Source organism: Saimiri boliviensis, chromosome 18, assembly GCF_048565385.1.
Source record: "Saimiri boliviensis isolate mSaiBol1 chromosome 18, mSaiBol1.pri, whole genome shotgun sequence".
Lineage (NCBI taxonomy): Eukaryota > Metazoa > Chordata > Mammalia > Primates > Cebidae > Saimiri > Saimiri boliviensis.
In genome coordinates, this window is record NC_133466.1 from 8,216,205 (window position 1) to 8,232,412 (window position 16,208).

Sequence of the window (16,208 nt, forward strand, 5' to 3'; positions counted from 1 at the left end):
TAAGGTAAGGGAAGGAAGGAAAGCAGAAACACAGTGATTTATAAACTCCCTTTCTTTTTTTTATTTTTATTTTTTTGAGATGGAGTCTCACTCTGTTGCCCAGGCTGGAGTGCAGTAGCACGATCTTGGCTCACTGCAACCTCCACCTCCCAGGTTCAAGCGATTCTCCTGCCTCAGCCTCCGAAGTAGCTGGGACTGCAGGCACCCACCACCATGATGCCCAGCTAATTTTTGTATTTTTAGTAGAGACAGGGTTTCACCATGTTGGCCAGGCTGGTCTCAAACTCCTGACCTCAGGTTTTCCACCTACCTCAGCTTTCCAAAGTGCTGGGACTACAGGCGTGAGCTGCTGCACCCAGCTTAAATTCCCTTTCTGTAGGTGACCTGGCTTAAATATCTCCAGTTTAAAAAAAAGAAAAAAAAAAAAAACTTCAAGAGCCAAAAGTGATGAGTTCAGTGTGATGTGATTGGACAAATGGCCAACTCCAAGAAATAGCAGAAAGAAGGTTCATCTTCATCATTGTGTCAGGTGACACCCACAGTCAAAGAAGCAGCGTAATAAAATTGAGACCATCTATTCCAAGGGAAGTCATTTTAAACTTGCACCTATTGGCAATCTGGTTACGAGCAAAATTAAAGTATCCAGGAAAGGATATAATCTATTCTAGTTTTTGTCCCCCAGTCTACATATTAGCAGGATTACATCTCATGAAGATCCCAGACCGCTCTCCAGTCTTAGCAACTAAAATGCTGATGCCCATCATGTGTGCCAGTAGCATCCCCCAGAGGAAAGGTAAACCTCACAGACCATGGCTTCCCCCATCACCCTTCCAAGGAGACGTCCAAGGGCTCAGCCAGCAGGTGCCATTCATGGAGGTTTGAGTCACAAGGCCCTGCTACTTGCAAGACTTCCTCCCATCCACGGCCCACAGCTCTGTAGACAGAACGCCTGGCCTCAGTGTTTGCAGCCTATGCCCTCAGGGGCACAGCCTCCTCCCCTGTAGATTCCTCCCCTATTTTACACCCTGCGTACTCAGAAATGCCACCCCTACGAGCTGCGCTTCAGCCTGATGTCCACCCTGGGCTATCTGATGAGGGTCAGTGGTGGCAGCAGCCCAGCTCACTCCCAGCTAGCCCAGGCTGGAAGGGCTTCCTGCAGCCTCAGAACAGTCACGGATCACATGCATGACTTCCGGCACGTTGTGCCAGCTCGGACTGCATGTCCCAACTTGAGGTCCACGAAATGCAATCGGTGTTGGCAGTGCCATTTTCTACGTTGTATCAACATAAACCAAGGTATAGACCCTGCCTCTGCTGCCACTAAGCTCTGCTGAGGTGTTTGTTACAGTTCCCAAAGGTGGGGGCACACCATCACACTATGCCATGGGCAGTGTTCCACATGAGGAAGCACCCAGTCAGCCAGGAGGGAAGGAGGGAGGGAAGCCGTGGCCAAGACCCTTTATCATGGTTTCCATGAGAAGGAATGGATGAGGCGGGTAAGCAGGCTTAGGATGGGCTAGTTTGGATCATTTTAGCAGACTCTGGAGCATGCAGACTGTCTCTCATGTTTCGGGCCTAACCCTGGGGGATTAGGGTGAGTGGATTATGGCCTGGAGTGAGAGAGCTTCATGAGAGAGGTGACTGGGGACATGGACCCTGGATCCATCGGTTTGCATCTGAAAAGCGATCCCATAGACCGAAGTTGTTTGCTGGTCTCTGGCAATCAAGTCAGCACAGCCCCAGATGTCAAAGGATCAGCATACAGAAAATAAAAGACATGGTTAAGACACTAACGCAGAAACAAGCTGTTTCTGACATAGACACAATCTACTGCTTCCCTTCCATCCCCGCCCCGCCCCCCTCCCCCCCCCCCCCCAGCTCATAAACATATCCGTTGGCCAAGTCTTTACCTCGAATAGGCACTCTTAGAAGTAAGACAAAAAAACTCATGGGATCCAAAGGAATGAGCCAGAAAGTAAGAACTGAGTCAGCCCCTCCAAGTTATAATAAGGAACCTGTGCTAAGAGGTGATAATAGCCTGTGCTTAATACGTGATGTCATGAAGAACATGTTACATGTTCTCCACTGTGCCTTATCCTCATGTATTACTTCATTTAATATATGACTGGTCTTCCTCAAAATAGGACAGATGAGAGGGCTCCATCCCTCCCCTTCACTCTGATCCCTACACACACCCTTTTCCACCACCTTGGAAGAGCTGCTGTTGAAACTAAACCAACTGAAACTATGCTGTGACCCAGAATGCTTGTACCTGCTGTTCTTGCTCTCTGGCTCTGCTGAACATCGCCAGCACACTGGCTGCTGGAGCTGGAACATGCCAGCCCTCCCTACCGGGAGGAACAGTCAGTTAAGATGACACAGATTAGCCCAGAGAGGAACACAGTGTTGTTATTCAGCTCCTCCTCATCTTTCAAAGTCTGAGCCAAATAAATGATTAAGCTACAGGCCTCTCATGTCACCCTGGGATAATAACGAGCTAGAGGTGTGAATAGAAATTGATGAGATACTCCTGTTATTACTAGAATTTCACAGTCAGGACAGAACTTGGGCACCTGGTGGTGGGTGAGTTGTGAGCCAAGGGATATAGCGTATTAGGTGGGAGTTTATTTTGCCATGCCAAGTTTTCATTTGTTCCTGAAAATATTCGATTCTTATGAAATATGAAAAAAAAAAAGTATTTGAAATGCTAAACTCTCCTGGGTTACACTGCCCCAGGTCATGTAGGAATATAGAGATTCGTTGATATATGCACGTTAAATAAGTACTTAAAAACTGGACCGGACTGAAGGAGACGCTCTGACTTCTCAGTGTGTGACGCATACATTTACAAGGATGTACTAATTCAGAAGGCTTGTCTCACACTCTATAAACCAAACCGAATTTTCCACAAGTCAGGAAAGAGTCCAAGTGTGAAGAAAGGGTGTGAGTTGCTTAACAGAGCCAAAAGTGGATTTTCACCCCTGTTTTATTAACTGTTCACTGTTAGTCAAAGAGTGAGGGACTTCCAGCACCTCACGAGAGAAGCTGGGCGCTGTTGCTGGACTCTGGCCATCTTGAGACATCACTGACGGTAAAAATGAATCTGGGTTATGAAGCAGCTCTGGAAAAGGCTGCTGTGTGACTCTCCAAGTAATATTTTCTAGTCTGGAAGCTACCACCAAAGGAACAGCGGCACGTGGGTTATGACTTGCTCTAGGGTCACTGCATCCCCAGGGCAGCCTGCCTTGGAAGCTCTTGGACAAAAGCTGCTCTATTAAACATGCTTCATATAGTTAACCATCACCAAGATACACAGACTTTCACAAACATGCAGGATGCAAACGACATTTTTTCCCCAAAATTTGCCCACTATTTTAATTTAAGATTGCCTTCATTAGATGGCCGTCAAGAAGATGCAGTTGCTTCTATAAATACATCTCTATTTTATCATCCTCCTGGTGCTGGATTTGTGTGAGTCAGGCTGTAAGGAGCTCGTATGGTTTTTGTTGTTGTTGTTGTTATTTGTTGGTTTTTAAAGACAGAGTCTTGCTGTGTTGCTCAGGATGGAGTGGAGTGGTGCAATCATGGCTCACTGCAGCCTCGACCTCTGGGGTTCAAGTGATCCTCCCTCTTCAGCCTCCCCTTTTGAGTAGCTGGGACCACAGCCAGCTAAATTTGTTTTATTTTATGTAGAGACAAGTTCTCTCTATGTCACCCAGGCTGGTCTCTGACTCTGGCCTCGAATGATCCTCCTGCCTCAGCCTCCCAAATTGCTGGGGTTACAGGTTTGAGCCACCATACCAAGCCTTGTTTTTAAAAATTTATTGCTTTTGGTTCAAAATGCTTTCAAGTCTATTTTCACCAAAAAAAAAAAAAAAAAAAAAAAAACCAACACCTATTTTCTGGCAACTAATGATGCTCCTCTCGCTTCTTCTTCCCTTGCTTGCCAGCCCTCCTCCCCCATGAGGAAGGCACCTTGGAATCTTTCAGATTCAGAGATCAGGAGGGAGGGCAGGAAGTCTGGCTACTGTGGCGCCAGTCTGCCCTTAACTTTAAGAATTTAAAACACGCTCAACGCATTTCCTTTTGACAGGCTATTAACACAGCAGAATACGAACTGGTCCTCAGAGAATGGGGACATTTTATGACTCTACGAATTGATCAAATGTGGCTCCCACGGTGCAAAATTAATGAACATGTAAACAATTATGAAAAGGCAATCAGAGTGAACTATAGCTAGGCTGGGCGTAAGCTGTGTTTAATTTTTAGTAAAGGTTTTCTAGTTTCCCCATACTTCTGAAATATCAGACAGATTCACAGACCTAAAAATATGTCAGGGAGCGAGGTTTACACGTTCTGTTTCCTTCCAACAAGTGAATTACCCAGTTACTAAATCAAGCCTTAGACACATGCCTCTGATACCACAGAGGCAAATCTCAGCTGGGGGAACTAAGAGTTGTTTTAATAGGTGTTAACAGCATTATATGCTTTGACAAATCAAGTGCAAATTAGTAAAAGTTCTCCTTCTTTTAAGTTCAGGGGTACCTGTGCAGGTTCGCTGTCTAGGTAAACTTGTGTCATGGGGAATTTTCGTACAGATTACTTCATTACCCAGGTATTAAGCCTAGCATGCATTAGTTATTTTCCTGATCCTTTCCCTCCGCTCACCCTCTGCCCTCCCATAGGCCCCAGTGTGTATTGTTCCTCTCTATGTATTCATGTCTTCTCATCATGTAGCTCTCACTTATAAGAGGGAACATGTGGTATTTGGTTTTCTGTTACTGCATTAGTTTGCTGAGGATAATGGCCTCCGGCTCCATCCATGTTCCTGCAAAGGACATGATCTCATTCTTTTTTATGGATGCATAGTATTCCATGGGGTATATGTGCCACATTTCTTTATCCAGTCTACCATTGATGGGCATTTAGGTTGATTTCATGTCTTTGCTATTGTGAATCATGCTGCAATGAACCTACGCACGTATGTGTCTTCATAACAGAATGATTTATGTTCCTTTGGGTATGTACCCAGTAATGGGACTGTGGGGTTGAATGATATTTCTGTTTTTAGGTCTCAGCTTCTTTCTCCCTAATAACCCTCTGCCTTCAAGAGACCCTTCTATTCACTTTCACCTTCCTAGATGATTGCCCAGATGCAAATGTGTGGCAAAGGGTGGTCTAGAAACCTAAGGAGTCGTGGAGGATTGCGGGAGATGAGTAGTTTGCACAGGATGCCAAATTTAGCTTTTCCTTAGGTGTTCACATCTAGGTGGTATCACCTTAGTCCAATCGTCTTCCACCAGGCCACCTCCAACACTGGGGATTACAATTCAACATGAGATTTGGGAAGGAGCACAAATCCAAACTCTACCAAGGATCTAGCAGAAATGAATGAAAATGACCTCACATATGAGGTGGACAGAACAGGGGTAGATGGAGTTTAGGGAAGGGAATGAGACTTTTCTGGATATGTCTTTTTGTGCTGACTAAATCTTTGAACCATTTAAACAGCTTACAAATTCTAAAACAAAATAGAAAAAGAATGACAAAGGAACCTAATTGTTTATGCAACAGATAACATAACCACATATTTTTTTAAATGCGTTTAGGTAACTTTTGAACACAGTATTTTGATTGTATAACCTCAGTGAGAATATTCTAGGATTTAAAAGAATTGAAAGCAATTTTTAGTTTTATCTCATAGGTTCATAGTTGATGGTGTCAAAAGGGCAAAGTGCATCTGTAGAATTAACAAAAGGCTGTTTATTCAGATCATACAAGGAAGTCCGCTACCTTCACTTTCTTCCTAGTGAAAAGTCAAAGGAGAGCAGGTTTTATAGAATAAAAGAAGGAAGTCCTAAGACACAGAGTCTGATTGATGAGTGTTCTATTAGGTAGAATTTTTGGAAGTAGGGAAGCTTTCTGACTGGCTTTCAAGTGCATTGGGCAGGTTGTGGTTTGTCCATCACCTACTAGTACATTATTGGGAGACCTGCAGGCTAAATAAGGTCATGGAATTTTCTGTTTCAAGTGGAGGAATGGCTAGTTCTTAGCTTTGAGGTCTGAGTCTTGCATAAGCAGTTCCTCAGTAGAACTATGGATGTTGCCATTCCAAAAGTGTTTTGTAGGAGAGAGCCTACATATATAGGTTGTTGGTAACACAGATTCTTGCTCTTGAAGAAGGAAGATGCAAATATAGAATGGGAGAATTTGAAGAAGTATCTTGTAGTCTGAGATTTGATTTGGAGATATCTCGTGATTTCTTAAAAAGTAAATGAAGGTTGCCTGGTGCCTGCAAGCAATTTTCTGAAGATGGTAGCCAATACCCCAGATTTGGGCAGAGAACACAATTTGTGTGAAAAATGAAATAAGAATGGACAGCCTTAGAAGGAAAGCTAGTAGAGGGCGGAAATGGTACACAGAAGGCAGAGGCAATTTAAGTAGAACAAATGGTAGCCAGGTGTTGGTATGCAGAATTCCCTTGGCTATGATCATTCGTTTGCACTCCATTTTATTTTGTAAAATATGTTATCAATCTTTAGGTGTAAGACACTATAGAAGTTATAAAGATCAAATTTTATGGCTGGGAGTGGTGGCTCCCACCTGTAATCCTAGCACTTTGGAAGGCAAAGGAGGGTGGATCACCTGAGGTCAGAAGTTCAAGACCAGCCTAGCCAACATGTTGAAACCCCAACTCTACCAAAAATACAAAAATTAGCTGAGTGTGGTGGTGCACACTTCTAATTCCAGCTACTTGGGAGGCTGAGGCAGGAGAATCACTTGAACCCAGGAGGCAGAGCCTGTAGTGAGCCAAGATTATGTAACTGCACTCCAGCCTGGGCAACAGAGTGAGACACCATCTTAAATATGAAAATAAAAATAAATGAAGATCAAAATTAACACATGGCCTCTGTCTTCAAAAATAGAAATAATAGTGTTATGGTTAGATAGACTCTGGAACGTAGACTCTGGAGCCTGGCCTCCTAAATGAGAGCCCTCACCTGACTCTTACTTTACCTATTATCTGCCTAGGCTGGCACAATACATACCAGACTCAGTGGCTTTAACAAGAGAAATGTATTTCACAGTTTTGGAGGCTGGAAGTCCAAGATCAAGGTGTTGACAGGGTTGGCTTCTGCTGAGGGCTCTCTGCCTGGCTTGTAGACAGCCACCTTCTTGCTGTCTCTTCACATGGCCTCTTCTGTGTGCATGTAGAAAGAGGGTGTACGCACTCTGATATCTCTTCCTCTTCTTATAATGACACCCATTCTTATGATCTCATTTAACTTAAATGACCTCCTAAGGCCAATTCTTCTCATATAGTCATCTTGAAGGTCAGGGCTTTGAATATGAATTTTGGGGCAGGCCATTCAATCCACAGCACTATGTGACCTAGCGAAGTTACTTAACCTTGCTCTGCCTTAGTTTGAATCAAGTTCATAGCATCTGTCTTGAGAGGGCTGTTGCAAGGACTAGTTGGTGGGCTGACATAAAGCATCCTGAGCCCAGCACACTGCAAATCCTCAATAAATAACATTGCTTACTTGATTCCGTACTTAATTTACACATTTATCAATGACCTTGGTGAGAATAGAATTAGGAGTACACACGTAGGATCTTAGACATTTTTTTTTTTTTTTTTTGAGACGGAGTTTCGCTCTTGTTACCCAGGCTGGAGTGCAATGGCGCGATCTCGGCTCACCACAACCTCCGCCTCCTGGGTTCAGGCAATTCTCCTGCCTCAGCCTCCTGAGTAGCTGGGATTACAAGCACGTGCCACCATGCCCAGCTAATTTTTTTGTATTTTTAGTAGAGACGGGGTTTCACCATGTTGACCAGGATGGTCTCGATCTCTTGACCTCGTGATCCACCCGCCTCGGCCTCCCAAAGTGCTGGGATTACAGGCTTGAGCCACCGCGCCCGGCCGGATCTTAGACATTTTTTTAATGCACACTTCCATTTGTTTTTGCATAGCTGGAGGTGACCCTCACTGGCCCTCTAATATTTGGGTAACTCTCCAGGGGCACATCTGCCAGGAACTCTTGTCCAGCAAGAGGGTTCCAACCTGGATAGGAGGGTGCACGGAAGGAAAGAAAGATAGAAAGACGGGGTCTGAAGGACTGAGAAGACTATGCTTCACCAGCAAGTTTATTATGCTCAGGGTCGACTTAAATACACTTTTTTTGGGTACCTGCTTAAATCAGCTAAATGCATAGTTTCCTGAGATAAGGGGAACAGAAAGTCTTAAAGTAGAAAAACAAGTTACAACATCATCAAAGGGGCACAATAGAAAGATCAGATATACAATGGAACTGAGTAGGTGGGTCTCATTATACAATGAAAAGGTTAACTAGATAATCAAACTAAGCAGGTGACTTGATATCTTAACAAGAAGTTAGTCATTACTATCTTAGGAGATTAGTAAAAGTGATCACATGTTTACTGAGAAGGAACTAAGACACAATGCATCTTACCACTGCATGATTGTCCGTAAATGCTTATCTTTTGACCTAAGTCTCTTTTCTGTTCCTACTTCCTCATAACTCGACTCCCCCAACTGGAGACTCTGTATCGGGGCTCAAACCCACCATATCGTGTAGCCCAATTTACGCGGGGCTTCACACGGGGGTGTTCCCCACAGGTAACACAAGAAACACAACTATTCATTGAAGGCATTTTTAACCTGAGCTCATGATTATTTAAATGTTCAGGAGTTGGCAAAACCTACAGAATTATAATCATGATTATATTATGCCAGAAATCACACTATCCTGCTTCTTTTTGACACTGTGCTTGGTTCATCACCGACGACATTCTCCCACATGAAGAGCGACCCAGTGCTGACTTATAAGTGTACACACTTTATTACTGCACTAATTCAGCACGGTTATTATTGAGAATGGGCACAGGAGTAAAGGAAAAAGAAAACATCATCTATGTAGCCTGGTGTTTAAAATTAAATGGTAAAGCATCTACAATCAGTTCTTTGTTTTTGAATATTGGCAATACGGATTCATTTTACAGTATTCAGAAGAGGTGAGAGTGGTTTGTATCCTTCTAATTTTATTGGAATCTTATCCTCCAGGCAGTTTTGATGTATTATCTACATACTGACTATACCTCTGGCTTTGCCCAGGGGTCTCTCTCATGCGGATGATTTTCATCATATTGGTATTCTGCACACAAACTTCTCCCATCAGAATTTGTCACAGAATCTAAAAATGGGGCTTTGGCTATTAAATCCTCATCTTGCAGGACCGCCCCTGTGTTTGCTTAGTGCCTATTGCACATTCCCTAGCTGTTTCAGTCCATTTTCCTGGCTTCTAGGCAGGGTGAGCCTTGCAATCACTACCCATCACAGGCACTCCCTTCCCCTCCAAACCCTCCTTCTCCCATGGTCTTATAGGGAATGAAATGGCCACCCAAAAAACAAGCTGTTTGCATGCATGTCCCTGTAAGTTTAACTCTTGGAAGAATAACTAGGCATCCAGACAGAGAAGCTCTCAGTGGAGAAATTGTGAAATGAAATAATTGTTCAAAGCTACACACACACACACACACACACACACACACACACACACACACACTCTCCCACATACCCATTTGTCTAACTTAGGTCAGACAACACCGTGGAAGTCAACCACATAGGTCAGGGCGTATATTCTTTACTCGGTTCTGATTCAAATGCCAGTCTCTTCTAGAAACATCCTTACAGACACAGCCATAAATAATGTCTTATTAGCTACCTGGGTATCCCCAGCACAGTCAAACTGACACCCAGATTCACACATGACAGGGAGGCTGAAGCAAACAGATAAATTGAGCTTGGGAACCCAGGACCAGACTGGGCAACATGGCAAAATCCTGTCTCTAGAAAAAATACAAAAATAGATACGGTGGAACATGCCTGTAATATCAGCTACTCAGGAGGCTGAAGTGGGAGGATCACCTAATCCTGGAGAGGTTGAGGCTACAGTGAGCCAAGTTCCTGCCGCTGCACTACAGCCTGGGCAACAGAGTGAGACCCTGTCTCAAAAAATAAAATAATAGGCCAGGCATGGTGGCTCACACCTGTAATCCCAGCACTTTGGAAGGTTGAGGCAGGCAGATCACCTGAGGTCAGGAATTCAAGACCAGCCTGGCCAACATGGTGAAACTCTCTCTCTACTAAAAATACAAAAATTAGCCAAGCATGGTGGCACATGCCTGTACTCCCAATTATTTGGGAGTCTGAGGTGGGAGGATTGCTTGAACCTGGGAGGCAGAGGTTGCAGTAAGCCAAGATTGTACCACTGCACTCCAGCCTGGGCAACAGAGTAAGACTTCATCTCAAATAAATTAATTAACGAATTAATTAATAAAATAATATTCGCGGTGGCTCAAGCCTGTAATCCCAGCACTTTGGGAGGCTGAGGCGGGTGGATCACGAGGTCAAGAGATCGAGACCATCCTGGTCAACATGGTGAAACCCCGTCTCTACTAAAAATACAAAAAAGTAGCTGGGCATGGTGGCATATGCCTGTAATCCCAGCTACTCAGGAGGCTGAGGCAGGAGAATTGCCTGAACCCAGGAGGCGGAGGTTGCGGTGAGCCAAGATCGTGCCATTGCACTCCAGCCTGGGTAACAAGAGCGAAACTCCGTCTCAAAAAAAAAAAAAATTGAAAAGTGATTTGGGTGAGTGTGGTGGCTCATGCCTATAATCCCAACGCTTTGGGAGGCCAATGTGGGAGGATTACTTGAGGCCAGGAGTTTAAGACCAGCCTGGCCAACATGGAGAAACCCCATCTCTACAAAAAATACAAAGATTAGCCAGGCGTGGTGGCACAAGCCTGTAAACCCAGCTACTCAGGAGGCTGAGGCAAATAACCACTGGAACCCAGGAGGAAGAAGCTGCAGTGAACCAAGGTTGTACCACTTCCCTCCAGCCTGGGTGACAGAATGAGACTCTGTCTGGAAAAAAAAAAAAAAAGATTTGTATGTATTCCTAAATATTATTCACTTATGCTTATTTTAACTTCATAAAAGTGGCATATTTTTACATTTCATGAAACTTGCTTTTTTGTTGAATATTGTTTCTAAGATTCATCTATACTGTACCTTGCATGTTTAAACTACTTATTTTTACTTCTTAAAATTTGACTAGGTGAGTATATACCATTGTTCATCAATGGATGGTTGGATTATTTCCAATTTGTTAAAAATGATATTGCTGTCCTAGTTCATTGTGTTGCTATAAAGGAATACCTGAAGCTGGGTAATTTATAAAGAAAAGAGGTCCACTTGGCTCACGGTTCCGCAGGCTGTACGGAAGCACAGCACCAGCCTCTGGTGAGGGTTTCAGGAAGTGTCCACTCATGGCAGAAGGGGAAAAGGGAGCAGGTGCACAGAGCTCATATGGCAAAAGAGAAAGGAAGAGAGAGATGAGAGGTAGGTGCCAGGCTTTTTAAACAATCAGTTCTCATGGGAAGTAATAGAACGAGAATTTACTCATTACTTTGAGCATGGCACCAAGCACCCCATGACCCAAACACCTTCCCTCAGGCCCCACCCCCAACATTGGGGATTAAATTTCAATCTGGGATTTGGAGAGGACAAATATCCAAAGTATATCAACTGCTGTGAACATAGCCATACATATTTCCTGTTGCACATGTCCGTAGTTACTAAATATGTTCTGTGATCTAATAGAGTGGGTCCCTACAGTTTGCTCTTCTTCAGGAGTGTTTTGACTCTTGAGTCTTTGTAATTCCTTATGGTATATTAATAAGTTTGCCAAATCCATTTTTTAAAAAACTTTTAAGAATATTTGGTTGGAATTGCATTGAATCTATAAAGTAACTTGGGAAAAACTCACATCTTTAGGATGTTTAATCATCCTATCCATGAACATGATATATCTCTCCATTTCTTTAAATCTTCCTTACTATCTCTCAAATTGAATAATTTATAAATTGTCATAAAGGTTTTATATTTCTATTATTAGATTTATTTCTGGTTTTTTTTTGTTGCTGTTGCTAGAGGAAACGGTGAAAGGCTGTTGTTATGTCTTTTGTTTGTTGCTGATATGTAAAAAAAAATGCATATGTTTTCTGCATAGATTTTTAATTCTAGCCACCTTGCTAAACATTCTTAGTAACCCTATTAGTTGTACTACTCATGTGGATTGTCTAGGTACACAGTTATATTATCTGCAAATAATGAAAGTTTTATTTATTTCTGATTCAAATTGTATTATTTCTTTGTTTTATCTTATTTATACTGGCAAAGGCCTTTAGTACAATGCTGAATAGAAAAGGTGATGGCAAGCATTTACTGCATCTGTTTTTAAAATCACTGGTTCCGACTTTAAGTTATCCTAACTTTTGATCATCATCATCAAGAATAATAATTGTTTAGATTTTTAGTAAATGCAGTTGGTCTCCTACTCAAAGTTTATTAAGAAGTTTCATCATAAGTGGGTGTTGAATTTTATCAAATGAATTCTATGCACATATTAAAATGATCTTTCAATCTTTTAACATGATAAATGTTAAAATCACCATTCTAATGTTAAATGATACAATCAGCATTCTAATGTTAAACCACCCTTGCATTGCTTGGTATAAACCCAACTTTGTCATGGTGCATTTTTTTTTTTTCTAAACTGTTGGATTTGGTTTGCTAATATTTTTTTCTATGATTCTTGAAGGCACGCAAGTGAATAATATGGCCTTGTGTTTTCCTTTTTTTTTCTTATACTATATTTATGACTTTATTATCAAGATTATTTGCCTTATAGAACAAGTTAGGAAATAATTCTTCTATTTCCTGGGAGAGTTTATGTAAAATTAACATGATGTTTTCCTAGAATATTTCACTGAACTCATCTTTAACATTGTCTGGGCTTTGTAGTTTCTTTATGGGAAGTTTTAAATCACTGACTCAATTTCCTAATTGGTTATAAGGTATCTCTGCTTTTTGTTTTTACTTAAGTATTGGTAAGTTATATGATTTAGAAAATCATCCATTTCATCTCTATTTTTAAGTTATTTTAATACCCTTGTGTGTTTTCAGTCTCTGCTGTTTCTATGATTATGTATACCGTTGAGTTCCCAGTGCAGTTTATTTTGCCTTCTATACCTTTTACTTGGCCAGTCTGAGCAGAGATTTGTCTATTTCACTAGACTTTTCAAAAAACAACTTTTGAGTTTATTGATCCTCACTGTGGTTGATTTGTTTTATATTTTATTAACTTATATCGTGATCTTTATTGCCTATTTCCCGTGAATTAATTCTGTTGTTAATTTTCTAATGTCTTAAGTTGAATATTCTAAACATTAATGTTCAGATTTTCTTCTTTTCTAGTATATGCATTTAGGTGTATTTTTCTTACTTTCTATATGCCCCTTAATTTTGTTATTTAGAATTTCAGTATTATTCAGTTCTAAGTATTACTGAATTTCCATTATGGTTTCTTCTTTGGCATTTAGAGGTGTGGTCACATATCACAAAATGTAGTAATTTTTAAGTCTATCTTTTCTTATTGTTTTCTTTCCTGTGCATGCGAAGCTCAGGATTATATCAGTTCATACACAGAATCTGGAAATCCTCTTCTCCAGTTCTCTCCTCTGTGAGATCCGCCCCTCCTGCTGGTCGACCCCTACTTTCAGCTCCCAGGCCCCCTTTTCTGATACTTCTTTCTCTAAAGCCAAGACTTGCCCAGCCTTTGAGCCACCTGGGCTGCTGCATGGTTTTACACAGTTGGGACCACTCTCACGATAAAGCAGTGAGAGGAAAGAGGAAAATGCAGCCACAGACTCTGGTCCTTGGAATTCCCATTTCCCAATGCTCAGTCCACAAAGACAGGCTCTCTCTCAGAATTTTTGGTGCCTGTGTCACCGCTGCACTGCAAAGCAGCTGAGGACAAAGGCTGCACTCAGAGCTGGTGGGGAAGTTCTCACACTCAGCGGGGATTCCCACTCCGGTCTCTGACTCAGCAGCGCCTTTTCCTGGTACTCTGGTTAGAAAGGCAGGGTTTCTCTCCGAGATTTTCTTGCTGGCACTCGTTCTGCACTGGGGCCCCAGTTCTGCATTGGGGCCATGCTCAGGTTAAAGCCAGAAGGCAAAAGAAGAAGGGAGAAAATTTGATCCCCAATTTATTCTTTAAGTTTTGGCTCCTTTCTCCAGTCATTCTGCTATTATAAACTGTCTGGAGTCTTCAGACGGTTTCATTTTGTACATTGTCCAGAGGTCTCAGCTATACTCGGTGGGAAGGAACAGCTGCGTTTATTCCCTCTTCCCCAGCACCGGAAGGCCCATCATTTGCTTTTCATTGAACTCAGGTTTGATTCAAATTATGAATTGTGTACTTTTCCAGCACTGTGTTCTATTTTAGCTGAGGGTCCTTCATATGCAGACAGACGTGACGCTCCCACTTTCTTTTCTAAAGATTCACAAGCCATCTTTTTATTTAATATTAATAATATGTTTCAGAAATGGCCAATGAACACTATTAATCTGTTTCTGTATAATTCTGTATAGCTCTGTATGGGACCTATACAGAAACAGCTTAATAGTGTTCATTGGCCATGTCTTTTTACTTAGCCATAAGTCCTTACTGGGAACCTCCAGTGTTGAAGCACTGTGCTAAATGCTAAGGAATATGGAAATAAGACAAATAGATCCTCAAGGCAGTCACAATTCAACAAGGAAAACAGACACATATGACTGCTGTAAAACACTCTGCATTCAGCATAAAGCAGCTGCCTAATATTTATTGTTGGCCCTAAATACTGATTGACTGGCCGGCCGCTCTCCTGAATGGACACAGGGCCACAGTATGATATTCATGAGTCCCTGGTGATCTTGCCTTTGTAAGCCTCTTGCTCCATTATCAAAAAGTTTTAAGTCATATTTTACAACTGTATTGGTATAAAAATGAATATATTAACATTGTTTCCCTCTAAAAGTTTATCTTTTCTGATTTTAAAAAAGTTAAAACATTTTCATGGGCCTCTAAAAGTATCATGGGCTGTAGACAGCATGCCTTTTTGTCTAATGGAGAAGTCAGCCCTGGATTAATGACTGAATGAATGTTTCCACTTCCTGAGCATTTTTATAAGAGAGTTCTTTGGCCTCAGAAAAAAATACACAGGTGTCATTTCTCATGCCTTAGGCCACTTGTTGCCTAGTTTTATTTTCCAAGGAGATGGCTAGAATTTTCCTCATTCTGCCACTTCATATTTAAAAGAAAGTTACTTCTGACTCCAGGGCTGCTGGTAGCTCACATGTGCTTTTGTGCAAATTACAAAAAGGTTTCTCATCTTTAAGAAGGGGGCGAAGTGGCCAGTCACGGTGGCTCACACCTGTAATCATGCCAGCACTTTGAGAGGCCAAGGCAGGCGAATTGCCTGAGCTCAGGAGCTCGCGACCAGCCTGGGCAATGCAGCTAAATCCCTTCTGTGTAAATCTCCTAAAATACAAAAAAAAAAAAAAAAAAGATGTGACAGCATGTGCCTCTCATCCCAGCTACTCAGGAGGGTGAGGCAGGAGAATCGCTTGAACCCGAGAGGCAGAGGTTGCAATGAGCCGAGACTGCACCACTGCACTACAGCCTGGGCGACAGAAGGAGACTCCATCTCAAAAAAAAAAAAGAAGAAGGGGGAAAAACTTTTAAAGTAGTTATGATTGCACAATCTGAGCAACTATAACCACTGGGCTTAAGAAAAGTGCAAACTCAGGTGGGTAACCCTTCCAGCCTCATTCATGGCCTGTGTGTTCATGGCAGGTGGAAGGGTAACACTGATCCGTGGCCTCCAGCTTAAAAGCAGCCTAAGTGTAGTTCCTTACGTGAAATTTCATTCTAAGTCTGTGGCCAAAGAGCTCAAATCCCATTAGGACCCAGGCTAACCCTCCAAGAGCAGGAGGAGGCCAGAGTCATGACTTCAGGGTTCTCCCAGGGCCAAGAGTGAACAAGACATAGCCACACACACGTGAGCACTTGTGTGCATTTGCACATTCGATTTCCTTTGTGTGTGCATGACCACGCAGGCAAGTGTGCCTTGATGTGAGCCAGGGCTCTCTCACCGTTCCCCAGGACCCCGCTGAGAGGCCTGGAATCTCCACGGCACATTAGCATGTGTCTACAACGTGAATGACACCTACAAAGGTGTGGCATCGCATGCAGGTCAGTCTCAACAGCCGCGTGCAGAGCTCCCGCCCTGCTCAG

General features: G+C 42.5%; 1 protein-coding gene across 4 annotated transcripts in view; it reads left to right on the forward strand.

Moving 5' to 3' along the window:
• The window catches only part of KCNJ6 (potassium inwardly rectifying channel subfamily J member 6), a 286,073-nt gene that overhangs the window by 255,188 nt on the left and 14,677 nt on the right, over positions 1-16,208 (forward strand). The gene's annotated exons all lie outside the window — the stretch shown is intronic.